The sequence below is a fragment of the Aquarana catesbeiana genome, linkage group LG04 (assembly GCF_042186555.1).
Source record: "Aquarana catesbeiana isolate 2022-GZ linkage group LG04, ASM4218655v1, whole genome shotgun sequence".
Lineage (NCBI taxonomy): Eukaryota > Metazoa > Chordata > Amphibia > Anura > Ranidae > Aquarana > Aquarana catesbeiana.
Window position 1 is genome coordinate 368,036,375 of NC_133327.1, and position 25,329 is coordinate 368,061,703.

The following is a 25,329-nucleotide window of genomic DNA, read 5'->3' on the forward strand; positions in this document are numbered from 1 at the left end:
AGTGAAACCCTTTACGCTACCTCCCTGAAACTTAACCTAGCATTTAAATTGTAAACTCTAACCCTAAAGTGTTACTAAACCCAGGACCCTGCATTCACTATATCTGGTCTTCCATAGTACACAGAGCATGGAAATGCAATCGTTTTAGTACACATAAACTGCTAAATACCTTTTCTCACCAGCAGCTAGAGCAGTCTTGTGACTTCTTTCAGTGTCCAGCAGAGCACTGGTAAAAGCTTGTAGGAGTAGTTTTCATTCTCCTCTGACTGTCCTATGGGGCTGCAGGGCCCCTGACCCTCTGTCTGGACAGTGCTGATTGACCATGTGCTGATCACATGCACTTTCCCAAGAAAAAGAAAAACTCTAGCAATACACACCAAACTGAGCATGTGCAGCCTGTCCCCAAGGCTCTGTTCTATCACGAGATGGTTTGGGGACTGAGGAAGAAGGGGAGGATCAGAGAAGACAGAATCAAACAGCCTTTTTACACAATGTGGAGTTTTAACCCCTTAGGTTCCACAGTGAGTATAACAAGCATTCTTTACTGCATATACACACTGATTTTACTGTTGTGGGTTTTAACACTTTAATTTTAACCATAATTTAACTTAAAAACTTCAGCCTAACACTAAGTTAACCTCGTTTAACTTTACTACCTTGTCAGCATTGAAACCTAACAGTCATGCATTGGGATCTATCAGAGCTAGTACCTTGATGCTGGAAGTTTCTGTGATGTGTACAAGCTGCTTGCAGATTTGCATTTCAAGCGGAATGCCAAGTTCCAGCCTTTCACTGCATGAATGGTAGAAGCCAGAACAGCTTCTCCTGAATTCTAAAGTAGCTATTGAAGGTTAGTTTCAAATAGAAGAATACTGAAGCAGGACTTCCACCTGCTAGGGAAGTTATTACCTGGGTGCCAAAGACTGCTCTCAGATTATACTAAAACCACCTTACCACAGTGAGAAAATGTACAAACTAGGAAGCATTTTGAACTCAACATGTGGTATTTTATTCCCATTTGCGCTTTTCCAGGATTCTCCATGACTTCTTTCTACAATATCAGTCAGCCTTCTACAACAAGTTCCAACAAGGAATGGTGGTGAAGGACTGATTAGTCGGTAAGTGCTTTCTTTGTCTGGTTAGCTTTTGTATGAGTTGGTTTCTATAAAATCAACCTCTGCCACAACTTTGTATTTTTTTTTTCCAAAAATCCATACTCTCTCTAAGCGAAAAATACTTGCACATTTACCAATATTTACCAAGTGGAACATCTGCTAGAATATAGTTGAGCAAATATCCAGAAATGTGTAGCAAATGTCGTAAACCAACACCAATAAACGGGCCTGGATTCACCAGAGTAATATACGAGGTGTGTCTATTAAATAACGAGACTGATTAAATAACTCACCTTTATTTATATGTATTACAAATTTTATGCTTTCCCTTTCAATATATTCCCCATTTGTACTAATACATTTCTGCAGTCTTGTTTTCTACTGGTCAAAGACATGGAGAAAATCAATTTCTGTCAGCTGTTTCAACACATCCACCATTTTCTTCTTTACAGCATCAACTGACTCAAAACGTGTCCCTTTAAGCACTGATTAACTTTTGGGAATTCATTCTCACAACCCTTGCTGAATCTTTTGTGCCACTCAAACACACGTGCATGCAGACAGCCCGTCATTCCCATAAGCTGTAGTAAGCATTTGAAAACATTCCGTTGGTGTTTTGTGCAATTTTACTAAAAAATTAAATTGACACGTTGTTCAACTTTTAAACTTAGCATTTTTTCTGCACACTACAGAAAACACAACCAAACTGAATGGCAACTCCCAGTCAAATGAACGTCATAGAGTGTTGCTGCTTGTCATGCAGGTTCAAACATGTTCAAGGTCAACACGCATGCAGTTATAACCAGTTCTGACTGCTTTGTTTACTAGGTGGGATCACAGTCTCGTTATTTAATAGACACACCTCGTACACCTATGTGTAAATTCATGGTTCATCATGGATAATTCATAACTATGCATAATATTACATATCAGAAACAATAATTAATTACCCATTTGCTTAGGTGCCAAAAATAATGTTATACAGAGACACTCAGTATACAAAATCACAGTCCTTTTCATGTGATTGCATAAATGCGTTAATTACAAAACCGCACTCCATGTGATTAGTATTGGGGAACAAATGGTAGTAAATCATGTAATACTTTAAAGGATTGTAATACTTATAAATGTCCGTGGTGGCTCCACATTTTCTCATTACGTGTTGCCTGCTTTTCAGTGCTACATGCTGGTTGTACTTTTGTGCTTCTTAGCGCAATGCAAGTCTGTGGGTCAGAAGACTTGATGGGATTGATTTACTAAAGGCAAATTCCTTTTGCAAGGGAATTTGCACCAAAGCTTAAAGTGAACAATCAACTTGTAAAACAACCCATTCAGTTTAAAATTGAAATGAAAGGCAAACATTTGTGTATAGATATAAAAAAACATTATAAATACCTATTTCCCCCTTTTTTATAAGTGATCGCATTATAAACGGAAAAAGACTGAAAATTATATTTTCTATTTTTTGTTATAAGAAAAATCCAATAAACGCATTTTTAGTCATACATTTAGGCCAAAATGTATTCAGCCACATGTCTTTGGTAAAAAAATGTCAATAAGCATATATTTGTTGGTTTGCGCAAAAGTTATAGCTTCTACAAACTAGGGTACATTTTCTGGAATTTACACAGCTTTTAGTTTATGACTGCCTATCTCATTTCTTGAGGTGCTAAAATGGCAGGACAGTACAAAACGCCCACAAATGACTCCATTTTGGAAAGTAGACACCCCAAAGAAATTGCTGAGAGGCATGTTGAGCCCATTGAATATTTAATTTTTTTGTCCCAAGTGATTGAAAAATGACAAAAAAAAAACATTTTTTACAAAAAGTTGTCACTAAATGATATATTGCTCACACATGCCATGGTTATATGTGGAATTACACTCCAAAATACATTCTGCTGCTTCTCCTGAGTTCGGGGATACCACATGTGTGAGACTTTTTGGGAGTCTAGCCACGTACGGGACCCCAAAAACCAAGCACCGCCTTCAGGATTTCTAAGGGTGTAAATTTTTGATTTCACTCCTCACTACCTATTACTACCTATCACAGTTTTGAAGGCCATAAAATGCCCAGATAGCACAACCCCCCCCCCCTCAAATTACCCCATTTTGGAAAGTAGACACCCCAAGCTATTTGCTGAGAGACATGTTGAGTCCATGGAATATTTTATATTTTGCCACAAGTTGCGGGAAAATTACAAACTTTTTTTTTTTTTTAAGTTGTCACTAAATGATATATTGCTCAAACATACCATGGGCATATGTGGAATTACACCCCAAAATACATTCTGCTGCTTCTCCTGAGTACGGGGATATCACATATGTGGGACTTTTTGGGAGCCTAGCCACGTACGGGGCCCCGAAAACCAATCACCGCCTTCAGGCTTTCTAAGGGCGTAAATTTTTGATTTCACTCCTCACTACCTATTACAGTTTCGAAGGCCATAAAGATAGCACAGAACCCCCCAAATGACCCCATTTTGGAAAGTAGACACCCCAAGCTATTTGCTGAGAGGCATGGTGAGTATTTTGCAGCTCTCATTTGTTTTTGAAAATGAAAGAAAAGAAAAATGTATTTTTTTTTCTTTTTTCAATTTTCAAAACTTTGTGACAAAAAGCGAGATCTGAAAAATACTCACCATACCTCTCAGCAAATAGCTTGGGGTGTCTACTTTCCAAAATGGGGTCATTTAGGGGGGTTTTGTGCCATCTGGGCATTCCATGACCTCCGAAACTGTGATAGGCAGTGAGGAGTGAAATCAAAAATTTACACCCTTAGAAAGCCTGAAGGCGGTGCTTGGTTTTCAGGGTCCTGTACGCGGCTAAGCTCCCAAAAAGTCTCACACATGTGGTATCCCCGTACTCAGGAGAAGCAACAGAATGTATTTTGGGGTGAAATTTCACATATGCCCATGGCATGTTTGAACAATATATCATTTAGTGACAACTTTCTGTTAAAAAAAAAAAAAAAAAAAAGAATTTTTTTTCCTGAAACTTGTGGCAAAATATAAAATATTCCATGGACCCAACATACCTCTCAGCAAATAGCTTGAAGTGTCTTCTTTCCAAAATTGGGTCATTGGGGGGGGGGGTTGTTGTGCTAGCTTGACATTTCATGGCCTCCGTAACTGTGATAGGTAAGGAAGTCTCACAAATGTGGTATCCCCGTACTCATGAGAAGCAGCAGAATGTATTTTGGGGTGTAATTCCACACATGCCCATGGCATGTTTGAGCAATACATCATTTAGTGACAATTTTGTGCAAAAAAAAAATGTCTTTTTCCCGTAACTTGTGTCAAAATATAAAATATTCCATGGACTCGACATGCCTCTCAGCAAATAGCTTGAGGTGTCTACTTTCCAAAATGGGGTCATTTGAACTCTTCTGGCATTTTATGCACAACATTTAGAAGCTTATGTCACACATTACCCACTCTTCTAACCACTTGAACACAAAGCCCTTTCTGACACTTTTTGTTTACATGAAAAAAATTAATTTTTTGGCAATAAAATTACTTTGAACCCCCAAACATTATATATTTTTTTTAAAGCAAAGGCCCTACAGATTAAAATGGTGGGTGTCCATTTACACAGTATTTGCGCTGTGATTTTTCAAACGCATTTAAAAAAAAAAATAAACACACTTTTTTTAATTTTAATGCATTAAACACACTATATTGCACAAATGTTTGATGAAATAAAAAAGATGAACATAGACCGAGTACATGGATACCAAATACGACATGCTTTAAAGTTGCGCACAAACGTGCAGCGACAACAAAGTACATACATTTTTAAAAGCCTTTACAGGTTACCACTTTAGATTTACAGAGGAGATCTACTGCTAAAACTACTGCCCTCGTTCTGACCTTCGCGGTGATACTTCACATGCATGGTGCAATTGCTGTTTACATATGACGCCAGACCAACACTTGCGTTCACCTTTGTGCGAGAGCAGGGGGGGGACAGGGGTGCTTTTTTTTTAATTACTTATTTTGCTTTTTTATTTTATTTTTAAACTGTTCATTTCATTTTTTTTTTAAATCATTTTTATTGCTATCTCAGGGAATGTAAATATCCCATATGATAGCAATAGGTAGTGACAGGTACTATTAGACCCTAGATCTCTCCTCTGCCCTCAAAGCATCTGACCACACCAAGATCGGTGTGATAAAATGCTTTCCCAATTTCCCAATGGAGCTGTTTATATCTGGCAAAATCTAAGTCATGAAATGCTCGTAGCTTCCAGTTTCTTAGGCCATAGAGATGATTGGAGCCATTCTGGTCTCTGATCAGCTCTATGGTTAGCTGGCGGAACCACTGGCTGCATTCTCAGGTTCCCTGTTGCGACAGGAGAGCCAGAGAAAACCATGGAAGACCGTGGGGGGGGGGAACGTTCCCTCCCAATGCTTGTAAAAGCAGTCTAGAGGCTAATTAGCCACTAGGATTGCTTTTACATGAAAGCCGACCGCTGGCTGAAAAGAATGATACCAAGATGATACCTAAACCCGCAGGCATCATTCTGGTATAACCACTCAAAGTCCAGCAACATACCAGTACGTTGTTGGTCCTTGTTGGGCATATATTGTAATTTTTTTTTAATGCAGATTGATCGGTGGGTATGCCCACCATTAGAATACCTCCCTTCATCCACCCACTTCTAATGATGGGCATACATGCACCATTTTGATTTTAACTGTGGTGGTGAAATCACCTCCTACAGCGCTGGAGTTTATGTATCGTGGGAGCAAACGCTGTTGCTGTCAAGATAAATAAATCAGCGCTGCAACTGAATGGCGTACCTGCTAAGCAAAGGATGGTTCACAATAAATCAAAGTAACATTACAGTATAACAGTAAGACATACCATAACTGCAAAGCAAATACAAAAGAAATAGTAAAAAATAAAACATTTTTTGACGCAATCTGTGCCTAAAATATATATATGCCAAAGCATGGGGGCATCCGCCCCAAAAGTTAGGAGAAAATCGCTTCTCCACCCCTGCTGCCCCCATGCTTCGGCATATATGCTCTTTTTTTAACTGTGGTGGTGAAATCACCTCATACAGCGCTGGAGTCACAGCTTTATGTATCGTCAAGATAAATAAATCTGCGCTGCAGCTGAATGGCGTACATGAGAACAAAAAAATGGTTAACAATAAAACTGAGTAAACAGTCAAGTATAAAAAATGACATACCTGAAAAGCAAACATGATAAAGCATAATAACAATAAAACATCGCAGAATAGAATACAGTAAAAAAGAGCAGAACAAGAGAGAGAGAGAGAACAATAAAACGACAACTATTTTTGTTTTTTTTTATTTTATATATTTTTGTGTTTTTTTTTTTTTTACACTTTTATTTGTAACTGTAACTGTAATGGTTCGGTTCCAGGTTTGGGTCTCTCAAAATGCGATGGCATCTTGGGAGACCCTGTGAAAGTGTGTCCTATTCCGTGCAGTGCTGTACCCTACGCTAAAACTCCACTAGTGTATGGTAGCGTTCAAAATATTCACCAATGCAAAGACCAGGATTGTCAGGAAAGGAGGGACAATAATAGTGAGTGTCACGCCTATATCCACGCTTGCTACAGACACGACATCTTCCTTGGGGGGCTCATTGGGTAGGGGTACTCGGGAGGACATACAGAAAATGCCTCTCATGCAGCTGGCTTACTGCATTTGGATTGGGATGGTGAGGTGAAGCACCGTCTGGAAACAGAAGGGCTCTCTCCCCCTCAGGACGGATCGCTCCTGGAATGAAGCCAACCGCCTCGGGCACCGGTACGTTACTCTGCCTGCCATTCTGCCGACATATATTGGCGTGAGGCGGTCGGCAAGTGGTTAAGGAGCTTACAATCTAAGGTCCCTAACTCACATTCATATATTGGGGCAAGCATAATCTGAACCTCACAGAGGAGCAAAAGTGACACCAAAACCATTCTAGACGCATTAGAAGCTTTCTTCAGGCCCTCCAAAAATGTCATATAGGAAAGATATATATATGGCTGCTGTAAGCAAGAAGACTGTGAATCAATAGACAGGTTTGTCACACTTTGCAAGAGTGTGTCTCTCCAGTAAAATGGAAGTTAGGAAGCTGCACACAATTATGCAAATGTTAGATCCGGAGGACGCACACCTGCTTAGCACTGCTATGGTTTACTCCTCAGAATGCATTGGTGCTGTAAACACAAAGGGCAAAAAATGGTTTGTAAACCTCAGATTAAACAATATAATCCAACCCTGCCAGCTGGACTCGGGTGCAACGTGTGATGTCATAAGTATAAAGGACAAAATGAAACTGGCACCCAGAGCACCCCCTAGTAGCACCAAACTAAAGTTGTATTCAGGGGAACTAATGGAATCATTGGTCTATTACAAACAGAATGCAGCATACGTGATTGTATACACAAACTGAACTTTGAGATTGTTGACGCCGATCAGAAACCACTATTATAGGGTTTAACATGTGAGCGCCTTGGACTGATGCAGTTCACCATTCCTGCTGAGCTAATGATTCCATTAGTTCCCCTGAATACAACTTTAGTTTGGTGCTACTAGGGGGTGCTCTGGGTGCCACTTTCATTTTGTGCTTTATACCTATGACATCATACGTTGCACCCGAGTCCAGCTGGCAGGGTTGGATTATATTGTTTAATCTGAGGTTTACAAACCATTTTTTGCCCTTTGTGTTTACAGCACCAATGCATTCTGAGGAGTAAACCATAGCAGTGCTAAGCAGGTGTGCATCCTCCGGATCTGACATTTGCATAATTGTGTGCAGCTTCCTTACTTCCATTTTACTGGAGAGACACACTCTTGCAAAGTGTGACAAACCTGTCTATTGATTCACATATTTTTATTAAATGTTGATAATCAGCCTGCAAAATCTCTGACTAGGCCACTGACAAAACAGCAAATTCTTCACGCCTACAGTGAAGTGTTTGAGGGCTGATTGTCTTTGTTCCAGGAGAGGTTTGTTTTGAACTTGATCCTACCATTCAACCTGTACAATGTGCCCCACGCAATGTGCCTATAGCCATTAAGCCACAGGTTAAAGCTCAAATAGATAAATATGAAGCTGAAGGACATTTAACTTCAGTATCAGAGCCTACAGATTGGATCAGTAACATGGTTGTTATCAGAAAGCCTGGGAAGATCAGAATGTGCATTGATCCCAAGTTTCTGAATATGGCCCTGAAACGGTCACACTACTTAATGCCAAGACTCGATGATATTTTGCACAAACTACCTAAAGCACCTGTCTTCACACTTGTTGATGCTAGAGATGCCTTTTTTACGGTGCAAACTGCATGAAAAGAATAGCTACATGACCACTTTCTTGACTCCTTGGGGCAGACAGAGATGGCTCAAACTACCATTTGGAGTCTCTGTAGCACCTGAGGTATACCAGCGAAAGCAGCGTGAACTATTAGGTGGTCTTCATGGAATTGAGCCAATAGCTGATGACATTCTTATAGTTGGCTGCGGTAATACAGATGAGGAGGCTGAGCATGACCATTATGAAAAGTTAATAGGAAGAAATGAACACGCTCTAGGAACTCTTAATAGGCCAAAAGTAGATCAATCTCGGTTAGGAGGTCACAGGTGCTGGCTTAATGCTGATTGCAATAGGCATGAATGGATTCTGGACAGCCGCACTCAAATAATAGCCTTGTTTATTAAAAAATACACATCAAAATTCAAAGGATCACAGCAGACAAAAAAAAAAAGTTAATAGCGCTACTGGATCATTGTAGGCAGGTGATGCTGAGGCTTAGTGTAAAGAAATTGTAGTTCAAGGTGGAAGAAGTCTGTTTCCATGGACATATCCTGTCTTCACAAGGCTTAAAAGCTGACCCGGATAAGATCAAAGCCATTGTGGACATGCCACAGCTTGCTGATGCCAAAGTGGAACAGAGATTTATTGGCTTTGTTATATACCTAGCAAAATTCCTGCCACACTTATCTGAGGTGTGTGAGCCATTAAGGCGACTTCTGGACAAAGATGCAGTTTGGCACTGGCTTCCCAAGCATGACTGGGCAGTAGAGGATATAAAACACTTGTTCACCTCTACCCCAGTGTTGAAATACTATGATGTCGCAAAGCCTGTTACGATACAAAGTGACTCCAGTAAAAATGGAGTCGTTGTTTTTTTTGCAGCAAGGTCAGCCAGTTGCATATGCGTCCAGAGCTCTTTCATCAGCTGACCAAAAATTATGCTCAAATTGAGAAGTAATGTTTAAGCATTGTATTTGCTTGCCAGCATTTCCATCATTATGTTTATGGACGGGATTCAATTACAGCTGAAACTGATCACAAACCTCTGATAGCCATATTCAAAAAGCCCCTTTTGTGTGCTCCCAAACGTTTGCAGAGCATGATGCTTACATTGCAGCATTACAACCTCAATGTTGCCTACAAGCCAGGATCTGAAATGTCAATCAGCGATACCCTGAGCAGAGCTACGTCAGATAATGTGGCACCTGGAGTTGAGCATGAGCATCATACAATTTGTCTGCTGCAACAGGAACAAAATGTATTTGCCGATATCAATCAAGCGGACTATCTTAATGTCACAGATCAGCGACTACATCAACTCATACAGCACACGGACAGTGATGCAACTTTACAAGCTTTGAAGTCTATTGTTTTAAATGGGTGGCCAGATGAAAAAGAGGCAGTACCTGGAATTGTAAGGTAATACTGGTCCTTTAGAGATGAGATCATCATACAAAATTGTATCTTGTACAAAGGTCCAAGGGTCATCGTGCCAAAGTCACTGAGAGCAAAGATGTTATTACTCATACACTCCAGCCATATTCGTGATGAAGCATGCTACAGACAAGCTCGTAATACTCTTTACTGGCCCAACATGCTTAGTGAAATCAAAGACTTTGTCAGTAAAATAAAAAAAGTTTTTTCAAAAAAAAAAAAAAAGAAAAATAGAAGACTCTGTCAGTAATTGTTCCACCTGCAATGAATATGCCCATTTACAACAAAAAGAAACCATGATGTCACATTAGATACCTACATGTCCGTGGCAGATTATCAGCATGGACTTATTCAACTACGCAGGCAAGGAATACCTGCTATTAGTCCATCATTATTCAGACTTCTGGGAAATAGACCTTCTTCCCGACTTATCCACTGAAGCTACAATTAAGAGGTGCAAGGCTCAGTTTGCACGTCATGGCCAACCAGATACAGTGATCTCTGACAATGGCCCTCATTTTGCAAGCCTACAATTCAAAAAATTTTCCACTGAATGGGAGTTTGAGCATGTTACTCGAAAAGACTTGAGGCTGTAATTGGTGCCAAAAGTTTGTCAACAAAGTATTGAGCAAAGGCTGTGAATACCTATGTGTGACGGGAGGGCCCCTGGAACTCAGAATCCCTTGGAAAGTAGGGGATGTCCTTGTTTCACCTCCCCATACACCTCTTATGTCTAAGTCCCCCTGTGCTATCCTGGCACAGAGTGAGTGAGAAAATATATCTTGGACTACTTAAAATGGGACAGTAATATTTGTCCACAATATCTCCCAGGATGTATGTAGAGACTATTATTGGTTTGTTTGATTCTGAACTCAACCTGTTAATTGAGTGAGCTGATCACATTAGCCTCCAGGACTGGCTAGGAGACGAACTGTTGATGACTAGGCTGAGGAGGGAGAAGATTGTTGTTTGTATTGTTAATTGTAATTAGCTCCTGCTATTGTGTTTATACTACTGTGTGAAGCTCGGTGCCCACAAGTCTGTGTCCTACAGGTCATGTCTCTGAGTCATCTGGTCTGGGTAAATTATTTAGTAAATTAGCTCATGTTAATTAGGTTAGCTTTGAGTCATCCTGCTTGTATAAATTTGTGTGAGATCTCAAATAAAGAGTTAGTCCTGATGTACTCCAAGACTGGTGTTGTCTAGTTCTTGGGGGTTCCTATAGCCAGATCCATTGGACTCGTGTTCCAGAACTTAGGAAGCAGTATACTGACGGAAGCACTCAAGCGGAGTGTGGGACGTTCCGTGACATTTATGTATATGTGATTTTATTTGTTTTTTTTATTTTTTAATACATTTGCAAAGATTTCAAACAATCTTTTTTCATGTTGTCATTATAGGGTAGTGTTTGTAGAATTTTGAGGAAAATAATAAATTTAATCAATTTTTGAATAAGGCTGTAACATAACAAAATGTGGAAAAAGAATACCTTCTGGATGCACTGTATAGGTACACTGTGGTGGTTGGATTCATCTACTGTCCTAGCAGTTTTTGGCTATGTTTCTGCACACTGTGACTGTTTCTTTCATGTCTCCCTTATATATACCATTAAGAATTCTAAGGCATGGTTTGGACCCCCCCCCCCCTCATAACTCTCACAGCAGAAATAGAAATGTAGAGATTTCACCACAGGGGTCTTTTTGAGACATAAAATGTTGGATAATGTAGTTAATCTGCAACTACCAAAAGCTGATATGTGGGATTTGATGGCTTGACCTTTTCAATGAGCATCAAGGAATTCAAGCAATAGCACAGGAATTGGGTTCAAAGTGGTTGCAGATGCTACAGAGACATTGTATATGCTTCTTTTCACTCCTGCCTGATAACAGAAACTCCTGTCAAAATAACCAATCAGAAGATTTGCAGCTGTTATATTTGCAGTGCCTTTGTAGTTTAGTGTGTGCTAATGCCATTGCAATAGCCAAAGGCCAGTCTCTTATCCCATAACTGGTTAGCAACTTAGCTTCAAATTAATACTTTGAACACTGTGATTATAATTGTACCAAAGAGGAGATTAACAGGATTAACAATAAACAAAGTATTATAGTCATAAACACCTCTGTATATTAACGGGGAGACCACCAAATCTACTACAACCACTGCAAAAGGCTTGAGGCCATGGACAATATTACTGGAGTGAAAGTCTAATAATCTCTTTACTGGAGGAAATATACAAATAATTCTGCACCGCTTTTTTTTATTTTTTTTTTTAAATCCAATTACTCTGATTTTTTTGTGCATAATTTATAACAGGAATTACAAAGTTATGACAAACATATTTTGTACTGACAGTCTTTGAAATGCCCTTTACACATCTCATCATTAAACCTCCATGCCCTTGAAATTTTCAGTAACTAAAGCTATCATTATGCAATTGGCTATTTGTCCGGAGTTAGTTAGTATTCAAAGCAAATGCTGGGCTCTTTGTAATTAGCTTGCGATATGTTACTAATTATTCTTCTGTCTTCATCTGTTTTTTTATATGTTCATGCATTCAGTAATAAACACTATTTTCATAAATGTAATTTAATACAGGCTGCTTCTAATGAAATATAATCTAGTATTAATGGGCACACCTACACAACTTGACTCTAAACTCTGCTGAAAATTAGTATCATTGTTGACCTGAAGTTTCCAGAGTTAGGCACAAGTAATCGTCTACCTTTGAGTTCAGCCTCGACTTTAAGCCTAGGTTCACACTGACTACGGGAATTAAATCATTCCAGTTCAGCTGAACTGGCACAATTTCATTACCGCATGTCAGTCCTGACTTCGGCGGAGATTTCGGGGACATTTGTGCAGGTTTCTGCACAGATGTCAATGGAAATCGCACCCCCAAATCGCCAAAAGTAGTACAGAAACTACTTTTGAGGAATCGGTGCGGCGGCAATTGGGACGCTGCCGCCTATTTGGCATGCAATTTGACATGTCAAATCGCATCAATGTGAACTAGGGCTTACGTTGAATACTTAGTAAAGGCTGAGAAAGAGTTAACAAGACTGAAACATTCTATAAATTGCTGACAGACAAATATCTTTGTTTTAGTGTCTTGTTTGTCACAATGACCACAGGATAGATAAGGTCTGGTAAGAACTGGTTTTGAAATGATGTTTTCAGACAAAATCAACCGTCAGCATTAGTGGCAGCGGTTGGAATGCAGTGATCATCTGAGGTAAGTGGAATATGTCTGCTTTGTTGACGCTGTTCTTCTTGCCTTGGCTCTGACAATACCGCATCCTTGTATAGTGCAAAATTGTAGAGAGGTTAATTGTAGACTGCCGTGCTTTTGGGAAGCACATTAAAGTAATAGTCCTTGGGAGACTGATTTGAAAATAGTAAAATAGAGGCTCTTAAGGAAAGAGGCAGACGGACAATCAGGGGGATTCTACCAACCTTTTGCTTCTCCTTCTATGGTTGTATAGAGTAAAAGAATATTGTTTAGAGCCTATGTCATTGATGTACATTGCAAAAGGGTCTTGTGAGGTCTGACAACGACCCTCGGTAAGTTTGTATAAGTTGTTTGTAACCAAACTAAGAATGAGTAGAGGAGGAAGTAAAGAATACCCACCTAAACCAGGAGAGACATGTAAAGACTATGTGGCCAGAGTATGTGGAACAGATTATTTTTTGATAAATCCTTTCATAGACGATCTGGCCGGATGGACTGAAAGTATGTACAGTAGCTCGCCCTTCCTGTGCACAGGCGCAAATGACCAAATCCATATTGATATGGTCAGGGGACTCTGGGGGATAAGAAAGCTTTCCCATGGTACACAGGAGACCCTGAGTGGGACATGAAGTCCATCCTCCATTTCCACAGGGCCACCCCCTCTGGGCTAAAAACAGTCTTGATGTAGGATACATTTCATGTACCCCTTACAAGGCCAGACTAAAACAATGAGTATCCCTAGTTTACCACAAGCAGCCATCTCTCCAAAGAGAAGGAGGAAGGCATCACACCCATTATTGAGCAATTCATGAAACAATGAATTTTAAGACCCATCATATCGCCTTATATCACTCCCATAAACCCAGTCAAAAAGAGTGATGGATTATATAGATTTGTGCAGGATCTCAGAACCATAAATAACCTTGTGATTACAATTGCCCCTATTGTACCTGATGTGCCATCTCTCCTTACCTCCATACCTGCCTCAGCAGTGTGTTTTTCAGTTATTGATTTAAGTAATGCTTTTTTTTCCATCCCTGGTGATGAAGAGACACTACTACTAGCTTTTTCCTATAGAGGGCATCAGATAACCTGGAATCGCTTGCCATAAGGTTACATAGACTCACCTGCAGTCTACTCAATAGCTCTCCAGGCTACCTTACAGTCTTGGGCACTAGCCATGGTTCCGTCCTTCTTCAGTACGTCAATGACCTACTGTTATGTAGTCCCTCCCAGGAAGCCTGTTAGAAAGATTCTGTTTTACTGTTAGAACATCTAGCACAGACAGGTCGCAAAGTGTCTAAGAAAAAGCTGCAGTGGTGTCAGGAAACTGTTATGTGTCTTGGTTTTACTCTGTTCCATGGTGAAAGGAGAATCAGTCACAGGAGAGCTGCGGCTGTTGTGGGTCTGCCTCGCCCACATACCAAGAAGGAAGTGGTAACCTTCTTAGGTATGATTGGTTACTGTTGCCAATGGATGATTGCTCCTACTATGATAACTTGCTGAGACAAGCTGCTCTACCTGACAGTCCTGACCTTGTGAAATTAAATGATGAAATGGTTATTGCTTTTGTGTATCTTAAAACTGCTATGGTAACAGCTCCTGGTTTGGGATTACCTGAATATTGTAAAGTGTTTCATTTGTTTGCAAGGGACCACTGTAAAACCATGGCTGGGGTTCTTGCACAAGAGCATGGAGGAAAGCTGAGACCTGTAGCCTTTTTTCTAGAGTAGTCCCAGTTCCGGTACAAGGCATGCTGGCGTGTCTGAGGGCTTTGGCCTCTTGTGCCATGGCTGTAGCAATGACTACATCGAGGCGTGTCCAAGATGGCAACCTGAACAGCTGCTTATTGCTGAGCTCTGCTGGCAAGCACAGCTTTTATCCTTCTTCTGGGCTTTCCATACATCAGTGACTGGGGATGCCGCTCTTCCAGGGCAGCAGCTAGTAGGGGTAAAAGGCTCCAATTCCCACCACTTGAGGAGACACGGACTCCCTCTCCTCCCGCACGTGTGGAGGCCCAACATGGTGTCACAGACAGTGCTGCCGGATCCAGACACCTCTTCTCATTGGGGATTATATGCCCCTGGGTGCCCTCTTAAACTTCTCACAATTGTCTCAGAGGTTCAATCTGCCGGGCTAGATGCTGTTCCGATATTTTCAGCTGCGACATGCTGCTGCGGCCCAGTTCCCTCAGAACACCATCCTCAAAGCTGATTCTATTGAGGACCTTTTTGCTCCTGGGGACCTAGACAAACCACTGTCGGCACTTTATAGTGCTCTCCTTTGTACTGATATACCTAGAATGAAAAAGCCGTGGGAATACTGGAAGGAGGACATTCCCTCCCTAGACAGAGAGGACTGGGAAGATAGCCTAGAACAAGGTCCTACGGTTGTAATTTTATTACGTAATAAGCTGATCCAGGTTAAGCTTCATCGGATCTATTACACTCTTGTAAGGTTGCTTTCGCCCCGATGATCACACCTATTAGGCAGGCTATGCAGTGGTAAAACTACCTGACAAAGTGATAGAGGCACAACCCATCCCTTATCAATCAGCTCAAGCAGCAGAGATTATTGCCCTCACTAGAGTGTGTCAGCTTTTTACAGGACAAGAAGTGAACATTTACAAAGAATCCAAATATGCTTTTAGAGTCGTACACGACTTTCGGAGTAATTTGCAGAAACGTGGTTACATTACTGCCACTGGAAAATCCGTCTCCCATTCGTCCCTAGTCACCAATCTCCTTGATGCTATTACACTACCTAGTAAGATAGCAATCTTTCGCTGTAAAGCGCACACACACAGTACTGATGACATTTCAAAGGGAAATGCACTGGACGACGCCACTGCCAAACAAGCTGCTTTGATGGTCCCAGCTTTTATTCAAATGTGCCCCCTTACACCCCCAACTTTGCCCTGGGAACAGGTTTTGCAGGACCTACAGGCTATGGCTTCACCAGAAGATCTGGGCTATTGGCATAAACAGGGTCTGACAATGAGTCCTGAGACTGGACTCATTGCCAAAGAGGGCAAACCAGGCATACCAAAAGCAAGTGCACCTTTATTTATCTCACAGTACCATGGCATAGAACATAAAGGATGGAAAGCTACAGTTGAAATGTTAACACAAAACTTTGCAAATAGAGTGGAAATTCCACATTCTGTATCACCCACAAAGTTCAAGTATAGTTGAAAGAATGAACTGAACGCTTAAAGATAATATAAGGAAGCTGTCTGCGGTTTTAGCAGAAATAAGAATGACCCCTTCCAAGACCAATCACTTGTCCTCTTTTGAGATCCTGATTGGTTGACCATTTCCCACGCTCTGGATTAAGAAACCCTTGGTAATAGAGCAGGGAGATCTGAGTTTGATACAGGAAGAATATAGTAGAAACTTGATTATGAAGCTAAATGGCATCTACGGTAAAGTATTCTCGTATTTTCCATTTCCCTCACAGGATCCAACACACAAGTTGAGATGTGGTCATAATTTGCCAGCTGAACCGGATCAAGAAGCAATATTACCCTTTCGGCCCGCCCACTAGCATAGTCGCAGTGACCAGATCCGCTGTCCTCATGGAACAATCTGGAGCCTGGATCCATGCCGAGAGGATAAAGAAAGTACCACAAAGGACCCAGAAGCAAGACACAGATAAATGAGGTGAAGCAGGTGATGCAAATCCTCGAAGAGCGAGTGGAACAGGTGATAAAGACTCTGAAAAAGATGACCTCACTTCTCTCACCATAGACTTCTGGGAAAGCCTTGTGCCTGCTCTGTATGCTAGCACTGATGGTGTTTCTGCCCATATGGATCATCACTAACTGTATTCATCACCCTGAGCACTTGGCGCCCTAAAGGCCATATATGCGGATAACACAATTTCCTTCCCGATAATTGGTAGAAGCCACTCTCCAGATTGGTGTTTTAACGTAGAAAATTCCTTAAATAAAGATCAAAAGATATGCACGAAGTAGCCATTGAATCCATAAGTGCTGCCCTGACTGGACTCTGTGAAGTAACGGGAGGAGGTGTCAAACCTCCAAGCTGAAGCCAGAGATATTGCCAAAGATGGGTGGAACCCCTTTAAGGGACTAGAAAGTTTCGGTGATTTTTTGGTTTCATTTTCTCTTGGTTCCGACAGGCAGGAATGTTAATTTTAACGTGCCTGGTTTTTATCCTTGTTATATATATATATATATATATATATATATATATATATATATATATATATATATATATATATATATTGTTCAAGCTTATTCAATGTATCTGTAATTATACAACGCAACAAAAGGATCCAACACAGGGAATATTAAGTGATCGTGGTGAAATCACTTTGTGATTTAAGAGGGAGTTGAAGGGTGAGAGAGAGTTAACAAGACTGAAACATTCCATAAATTGCTGATAGACAAATATCTTTGTTTTAGTGTCTTGTTTGTTGCAATGACCACAGGTTAGATAAGGTCTGTTAAAAACTGGTTTTGAAATGATGTTTTCAGAAAAAATCAACCGTCAACATTACTAGTTTAAATTATTTCTGAGATGTTATGTCTTATGTGATGAACTTTCCTCCCTCCCTTCTCTTTAAGTTGTGCAATATTCTTTGTCTTTATCCTGTATAAAGGGATAGCCCATCCTACCATTAAAGCTAAGCTTTCTTTGAAACAACTCTTTTGTGTGCATTGAATGCTTCCAGAGCTCTGATACAGAATTACCACTGATTGTCCAGGAACTGAGCAGAATTGACACTAAAGCCCTGTACACAAGATCGGATATTGATCGGACATTCCGACAACAAAATCCATGGATTTTTTTCGACGGATGTTGGCTCAAACTTGTTTTGCATACACACGGTGGCACAAAGTTGTCGGAAAATCCCATCGTTCTGAACGCGGTGACGTAAAACACATACGTTGGGACTATAAACGGGGCAGTAGCCAATAGCTTTCATCTCTTAATTTATTCTGAGCATGTGCACTTTGTGCGTTGGAATTGTCCACACATGGTCAGAATTTACGCGAACAGATTTTGTTGTCAGAAAATTTTATAGCCTGTTCTCAAACTTTGTGTGTCGGAAATTCCGATGGAAAAAGTCAGATGGAGCCCACACACGGTCGGAATTTCCGACAACAAGCTCCGATCGCACTTATTCCATCAGAAAGTCCGACCGTGTGTACAGGGCATTACACTTAGCTTCACCCTAACTTTAAATTGGAATTCAGTCTTGCAATCAACATTGACTATTTTTAATCCTTATGCTGTTAGCATTAGTAAATAGATAGGAGAGTATATCACTTTTACTTGTTTTAAACGTTTTATTTTACATTTCTTCAGTTACTTCTTGGCCAAGGCAAATTATGTCATACATCCCAGGAGTCTTCAGGAGGGGTTTTCTCCTCTAAGCACACCCTCCTGCCTGTATACCTGAGCTATGGGCATATAGATTCCTGGAAGTAAATGATACATGAATCATCTGACCTTACTCAAAATGGCCACAGCCAGAAATGCTAGGGGGTGTTTTTCAAAGCTATTTCTCAGCAAAATAAAGCATGGAGACATTGATGGATGGGTGAATTTGTTTTGAATAAAAAAAGTGAATTTCAATAGAGTTTTTGGTTTGTGGTGCTCAGATGCAGTGTAGTTCCGCTTTAACTCAACCCTAAACATTAACTCCTAAATGCTTAGCTTTTACCTTAATCCCCTAAAATGTTGCCCTAACCCCTTAACGCTGAGTTAACTCTTAACTTTACTGAACTTATCCTCTACTATTTATTCTTTACTTGTTTACTACTATTTTATTTTTGGTCTGTTAAATATACTTTACATTAAAAGTGTTTTGTTTTACTATTAATATGTGCAAAAAAATACCTGTTGATCTTGCAGAAATCCAGTAAGCTTGTAGCTTTCGATGCCTATGCTGCACTATAATCTCAAGCAGTTTTATTAGCCCTCCTAAGTTCACTTCTTTACTACACAACATCTCCCTTATGTTATGTATATGAGGAGAGGGAAGCAGTGTCCTCTAGTCCACATCAGAAGCAAGCAACCTAGGATGATAACACTGCTCCTCCATAGTGTGTTTCGTTTGTTACAATATGATTTTTTTTTTTTATTAATCAGACTTATGATACATGGGACATAACATTACACAATAGTGGTTGGTCGTAGAGATATTGTCAGTTTTTGTCTTGAGTAGATTTCTCAAACAAATGCTGTTTTAAACAATGGGGGTAAATATCATTGTTGTTGTTGGGGTGATAAAGTCTCAGATCATTTTGTAGATTTTAGCCTTAAGGGGCTGGATTTAAGTAAAAAAGAGAAGGGGACAGTGTCCACAGTGGGCTGGTATTTCCTTAATGCTATTTACACTGAATCACAGAGAAGGGAGAAGGTAGAGGCAGAAGTTAAGGTATTAAAAGACCAGCTAGCAGTTGCTTCAGAGTGTGTGCGTTCAACTGCTATTCGGGCTGATGATTTGCAAGAGCGGTGCGCAGCCCTCATGACCAAATCAATTAATGCCTTAAGGAAAAGAAAGGGCCGTAAACCTGTTAGTAAAGCCAGGGTACATGCCATTGTCACATCCCAAAATTGGGATTGTGAGGATGTGCTCTCCTCAAATGATAGTGAGGATGAGGAGATAGAGTTTGATATTTCGCATGATGATCTGCTAGTGCAAAAGAAAAAGTATACCAGACCTCTCATTACTAAGCATAGGAAACAGCAACATGATAGAGAGGATATGGCACATGGGGAGGTGCATTATCGCAACCCCAGAGATGTTGAATTTGAAGAAGTACGGGAGTTTACACAAACTGAACTCCATGAGCTGGCAAAACAATACAAACAAAGGTCTGGGGAGCCCCTATTGACCTGGCTCCTACGCTTATGGGATGAAGGGGCGGACAGTGTTGTTTTGTCAGGTAAGGAAGCAGTGACTATGGGAGTGTTAACCCATGATCCACAATTGCGTCAGGCAATGCAAAAAGCCAGAGAGTTTAGCATAAATTTTTCACTGTTAGACCTCGTGAGAGATGGAATAGTCCGAGTATACGCTAGTCCTACTGACCTGGAAAATACCTACTCATGGAGAGCAATAGGAGAGGGTATTTCCAGGATACGTGAGATGGGTTGTATAACTGGATTAAATATGTTTCCAGAATGGATGGGTCCAGATATGGAACCCTTTACGTCTGCTCTGCGCTCTAAGCTGATGAAGTCTGTACCATTTAATCTCAGGGCTCCATTATTGTCCTTGTTGGGAGGCCTGGGATTAAACAGCAAGATTCATGAAGCCACAACCCTTTTAAGCCAGTTGGGGGAGCTAGAAGAGACTAAAACAAAACCTGTCAGGGCAGTAGATAAGGTCAAGGCCAGACAGGAAGAATACAAGCAGAAAAGAACAGAGAAGAAAGGGAATGGGGTAGAGAAGACAGGAGGTGAAGAGAAAACCAGGCTAGTTATTTCTAGGAAAGAAATGTGGGTGGACCTATTAAAGGCAGGAGTACCTAAAGATGAGATAGATGGGATTTCTACTGCAGAAATGCTGAAGAGGTGGAAACATTTAGTAGGGAAAACTGTCAGGGTTAGAAACACTACTCCTAGTGAAGATAACAGCAGCCTGGACTTAGAGAAAACAGAACAGACCCCTCCTGTTAGCCCCAAACCAATTCCCAAAACTGAACATGAACCCAAATCCCTTTATCCTGGGGAGGAGTTAGAGAGAATCAGAAAAGGGGTTTGGGAGGTTCCTTATCCTTTATGAAGGAAAGGTGAGTCTCCTGTAATAGCCGTGAGGGCAGTGACAGCAGGAAACCGACGCCCATATGCACCTGTCACTGTATGGTGGGGGAAGTCATCTTCTCCTACACATGTAATGGCTTTAGTTGATAGAACCGAAGTTACACTTTTGCAAGGAAATCCTTCCCATCACAAAGGAGAATTGATTTATGTAGAAATTTTGAGAGGGCAAACTACACCAGCTGTTAAGATACGGGTGAAATTGGCTATTGGCAAGGGATCAGGATTTATGACAAATGTTTTGGTATCAGAGTTACCCGAAAATATTCTTGGGATGGATGTACTTCAAGGTCAGTCAATTCAGACTGAAAGAGGTACATTCACATTGGGGTATCCTGATAAAGCGTATCTGGTTAGGGCGGTGAAGGCTGTGGTCAGAGGTCATGTGAAATGGACCCCTGTCTACATTCCTCCACCAGAGAAGCCAGTCTGTCTCAAGCAGTACAAACTCTTGGAGGCCACAAAGAAATTGGGGAGACTATTCAAGAACTGTTGAGAGTAGGGATCCTTAGACCTGCTGTAAGTCCTTTCTCCTCTCGGGTGTTTCCAGTAAAGAAACCTGATGGGACATATAGAATGACTGTGGATTACAGAGGTCTAAACAAAGTGGCACCTCCATTGAAGTCAGCTGTACCAGATATGATCTCAATTGTTGAGAAAATTGCTAAAGATGCAGGAGAATATTGTGCTGTGATAGACCTGGCTAATGCTTTCTTTTCGATTTTGATAGCCCCAGAGTGTCAAGACCAGTTTGCTATAGTGTGGGACGGCCGCCAGTACACTTTCACTGTGCTTCCTGAAGACTATGTTCATTCTCCAAGCATTTGTCATGGACTGATTGCCCGAGATTTAAGTACCCTGAATTTGAAAGTCGCTGTGTTTCACTACATTGATGACATCATGATCTCTGGGATCACTAGGGTGGGCTATCAACAGAGACAAAGTCCAAGGACCTGCCACAGAAGTGAAATTCCTGGGAATGATGTGGACTGGGTCGCAGAGGAAAATTCCAGAGTCAGTTGTGCAAACTATCCAGGCTCTGTCGCCTCCTATTACCAAAAAGAAGGGAACAGAAGTTCATTGGAGTTGTGGGGTTCTGGAGATCGTTCATCCCACATCTTGGACTGATTCTGAGGCCTATATATAATGTCACCAGAAAAAAGACTGAGTTCTCATGGGGTTCAGAGCAGCGGACTGCATTCCTGGCTGCTAAAGAAGCTATTTTGCAGCATCAGGGATTAGGACCCGTGAGACAAGGAGTACCATTTCAGCAGGATGTAGTGGAGCAGAATGGTACCATATCTTGGAGTCTATGGCAGCCAAATGAAAAGAAAGGACTGAGAGCAATACCCATTGGATTTTGATTCAAACAACTGACAGGGGCACAGAAGAGATACACGCCCCTAGAGAAGTACCTGTTTGGGGCCTACACAGAACTTCAACATGTAGAGACCATTACAGGAAAGGACACAGTCACCATCCATACTGCATTGCCAATAGCAGGATGGGTGAGAGATAATGGACTGACCACTAAGGCAGCTGTAGCCCAGAACCAGACACTGATGAAATGGAAGTGGTACCTTCAAGAAAGAGGGGGTATTGCAGCTGGGGATGTTAGACATTTCAAAACAGTTGGCTGGGCTTATCACTTTTACCAGCACCCGGCCAGAAGAAGAAATTCTTGTGCTGCAGTCATCCCCCATTCAAGAGGCTCCACCCTTTGAGTCTCTGTCAGAAGACATGAAGGAGTCAGCATGGTTCACTGATGGTTCAGCCATAGTCACCTCGTCTGGACGTAAATGGACAGCAGCAGCCTACAACCCAAGTACAGACACAGTCCTGCAGGAGACCGGAATTGAAGGGTCCAGTCAGTATGCAGAGTTGAAAGCGGTAGTGATGACTCTTAAGGAGTATCCTTCTTCCCATATCACTATCTACACTGACAGCTGGGCGGTTTTTAAAGGACTGACAACTTGGATGCCCACGTGGAAGTCCAATGAATGGATGATTCATGGAAAGGTGGTGTGGGGAGGCAAGGAAGTCTGGGACTACATCTGGAAGGAAGCTCACTCCCGCACCATAAAAGTGGGGCATGTTGATGCACATGTGCCCCTAGTCTCAGACTTTGATAACTATAACAGAGTTGCAGATGAAATCGCCAAAGTGAAGGCAGTTGTGCCAATTGATCCTGTCTTGATGAACTTGGCCAACTGGGCCCACAAGCAATCTGGACATTTGGGGCAGAAAGCAACATATGAATGGTCACAGCAGAGAGGATTGCCTATATCCATGGACATGATAAAGACTGTAATAGGGAACTGTACAGTGTCTGGAGAAGTTCGACAATGGCCATTGCAAAAGTACTCCACCGGGTCGATTAAGAGGGGTGAGAGGCCTGCAGAGATCTGGCAGATTGACATCATCGGTCTCCTGCCCTGGGGAAACAATGGACTGAGATATTGTTGCACTGCAGTGGACACCTATTCAGGACTTATGCTGGTTCATCCTTGCAAATGTGCAGATCAAGCCGCAATGCTTTAACTGCTCCAGAAACTTGTCATTGCTTATGGTTGTCCCAAACAAGTCCAAAGTGATAATGGCTCACATTTCACCGGATCAACAGTACAGCAGTGGGCCAAAGATTCTGGAGTGTACTGGTTGTGCCACATCCCATACCATCCACAGGCAGCTGGTTTGATTGAAAGATACAAGGGGCTATTGAAGGACCAGATACGCAAACTTACACCCACACATACACTAAGGGGGTGGGATCGGGTCCTCACACAGGCAGTCATGTTCTTAAATTCTAGGCCAATATTCAAAATCACACCATATGAGAGGATGGTAGGGGCTGGGGCACAGATTCCACAGCTGGAGTGCAGAGTTCAGTATTTATGTAAGGTTCCTGAAAGAACAGGGCTTAACAGATACCATGTTACTGCTTCCCATGACATAGAAACCAAGAGTGACGTAGCTGAAGCCTATCTAGGAATGAGAGGGAATCTGGCAGGAAGGTTTGAAGTTACATTTGCATTGACAGATGAGATTCAAGACAGTGGCTGGGACTCTGACTGGTTAGTGGATACTTCCCAGCAAGAGTGGAAAGTGAGGCTACATAACAGCAAACCTTCCAAAATAAACAGCAGTGATCTTCTGGGATATATCAGTATATTTTCTCTCCTCCCTATTGATGTTCTTTGGGAGGGTCAGAAGTGGGTACAGGCAGGGGGCAAAGTGTTAGTCAGATATCCAGGCAAGAAGCCATTTAGAGGAGAGATTTTAGCTGAAGGGCCTGGATCTACTGTTTATGTACTATTAGAAGGAACAGATAATCTGCTTTGTTTTCCACTCCACAGGCTGTCTCCAGTTTGATCCTTAGGAAGACCAGAGAAAAGTGGTTACATGATGGAAAGAATGACGGAAGATCGCAAGAGCTGTGGAGAGCAAGGCCTTTGATGTATTACAAGCCTGGACTTGTTTCTAAAGAACTTTAGAATGGACTTTCTAATGAACTTTTTTAGTTAAAGACTGAAACAACTTTCAGTGACAGAAATGGGAGGTGTTGCATTCAAGGAAAATTAATGTTTAGAATGAGTTTAGTAATGAAGAGATTTTGTGTGTAGTCTGAGAAAAAAATCTAGGGCGGAATGTGTTGCGTTTGTTACAATATGATTTTTTTTTAATTAATCAGACTTACGATACATTGGACATAACATTACACAATAGTGGTTGGTCATAGAGATATTGTCAGTTTTTGTCTTGAGTAGATTTCTCAAACAAATGCTGTTTTATACAATGGGGGTAAATATCATTGTTGTATTGGTATTGTTACAGTTTTCAACAGGCTATTGTCTCTATTGATACAGTACACAAGAAAGAGATTTAGTTGTTTGAGGTCCTCTCAGCTCTCAAACTGAAAGAATGACTGTTAGATTACTGTCAGGTGTTGGCCTGATTAGACAATGGGTGCGTAGATGCAGTTTTCAACAGTCCATTGTTTCTACAGCTACAGTAAACAGGCATGTTTTCTGTTGTTTGGTAGCTATGGCAAACAGCCTGACACATAAAAGGGAGTGAGTAGGGACACAGACACACACACACCATCATGCTATAACATCAGAAGCCACCCATGATAGAAGAACGGTGCCTGACGCTCCAGAAAAATCGTTGCCAATGGAGATCACGAACATACAGTAACAGAAGATAAGTAACCTTTAAGTGTATTTGTACTATCATAGACCATAGGCTGTTTGTTTGCTAGGCATTTTGCTTGTTATAGATATCTGTCAGTCTTGTATTGTATTCCTAATATTGTAATAGTTTTTGTATGTACAGCATCTTTGTATAGTAAAAGCACAATTTACACACTGCAAAAATCTCAGCTTCCTTGCTTATACCACAGAGAAACCTTGTTAACATAGATACAGTGCTGTGAGCAAATGTGGTTACCCCATGGTAGGAAGTGTAA

General features: G+C 41.2%; 1 long non-coding RNA gene across 1 annotated transcript; it reads left to right on the top strand.

Moving 5' to 3' along the window:
- Positions 1-853: 853 nt before the first annotated feature.
- Positions 854-25,080, top strand: LOC141141517 (uncharacterized). The gene is made up of 3 exons (XR_012244112.1): positions 854-1,118; positions 16,522-16,766; positions 24,218-25,080. It is a non-coding gene; the product is annotated as an uncharacterized lncRNA (long non-coding RNA).
- The last annotated feature ends 249 nt before the right edge of the window (positions 25,081-25,329 follow it).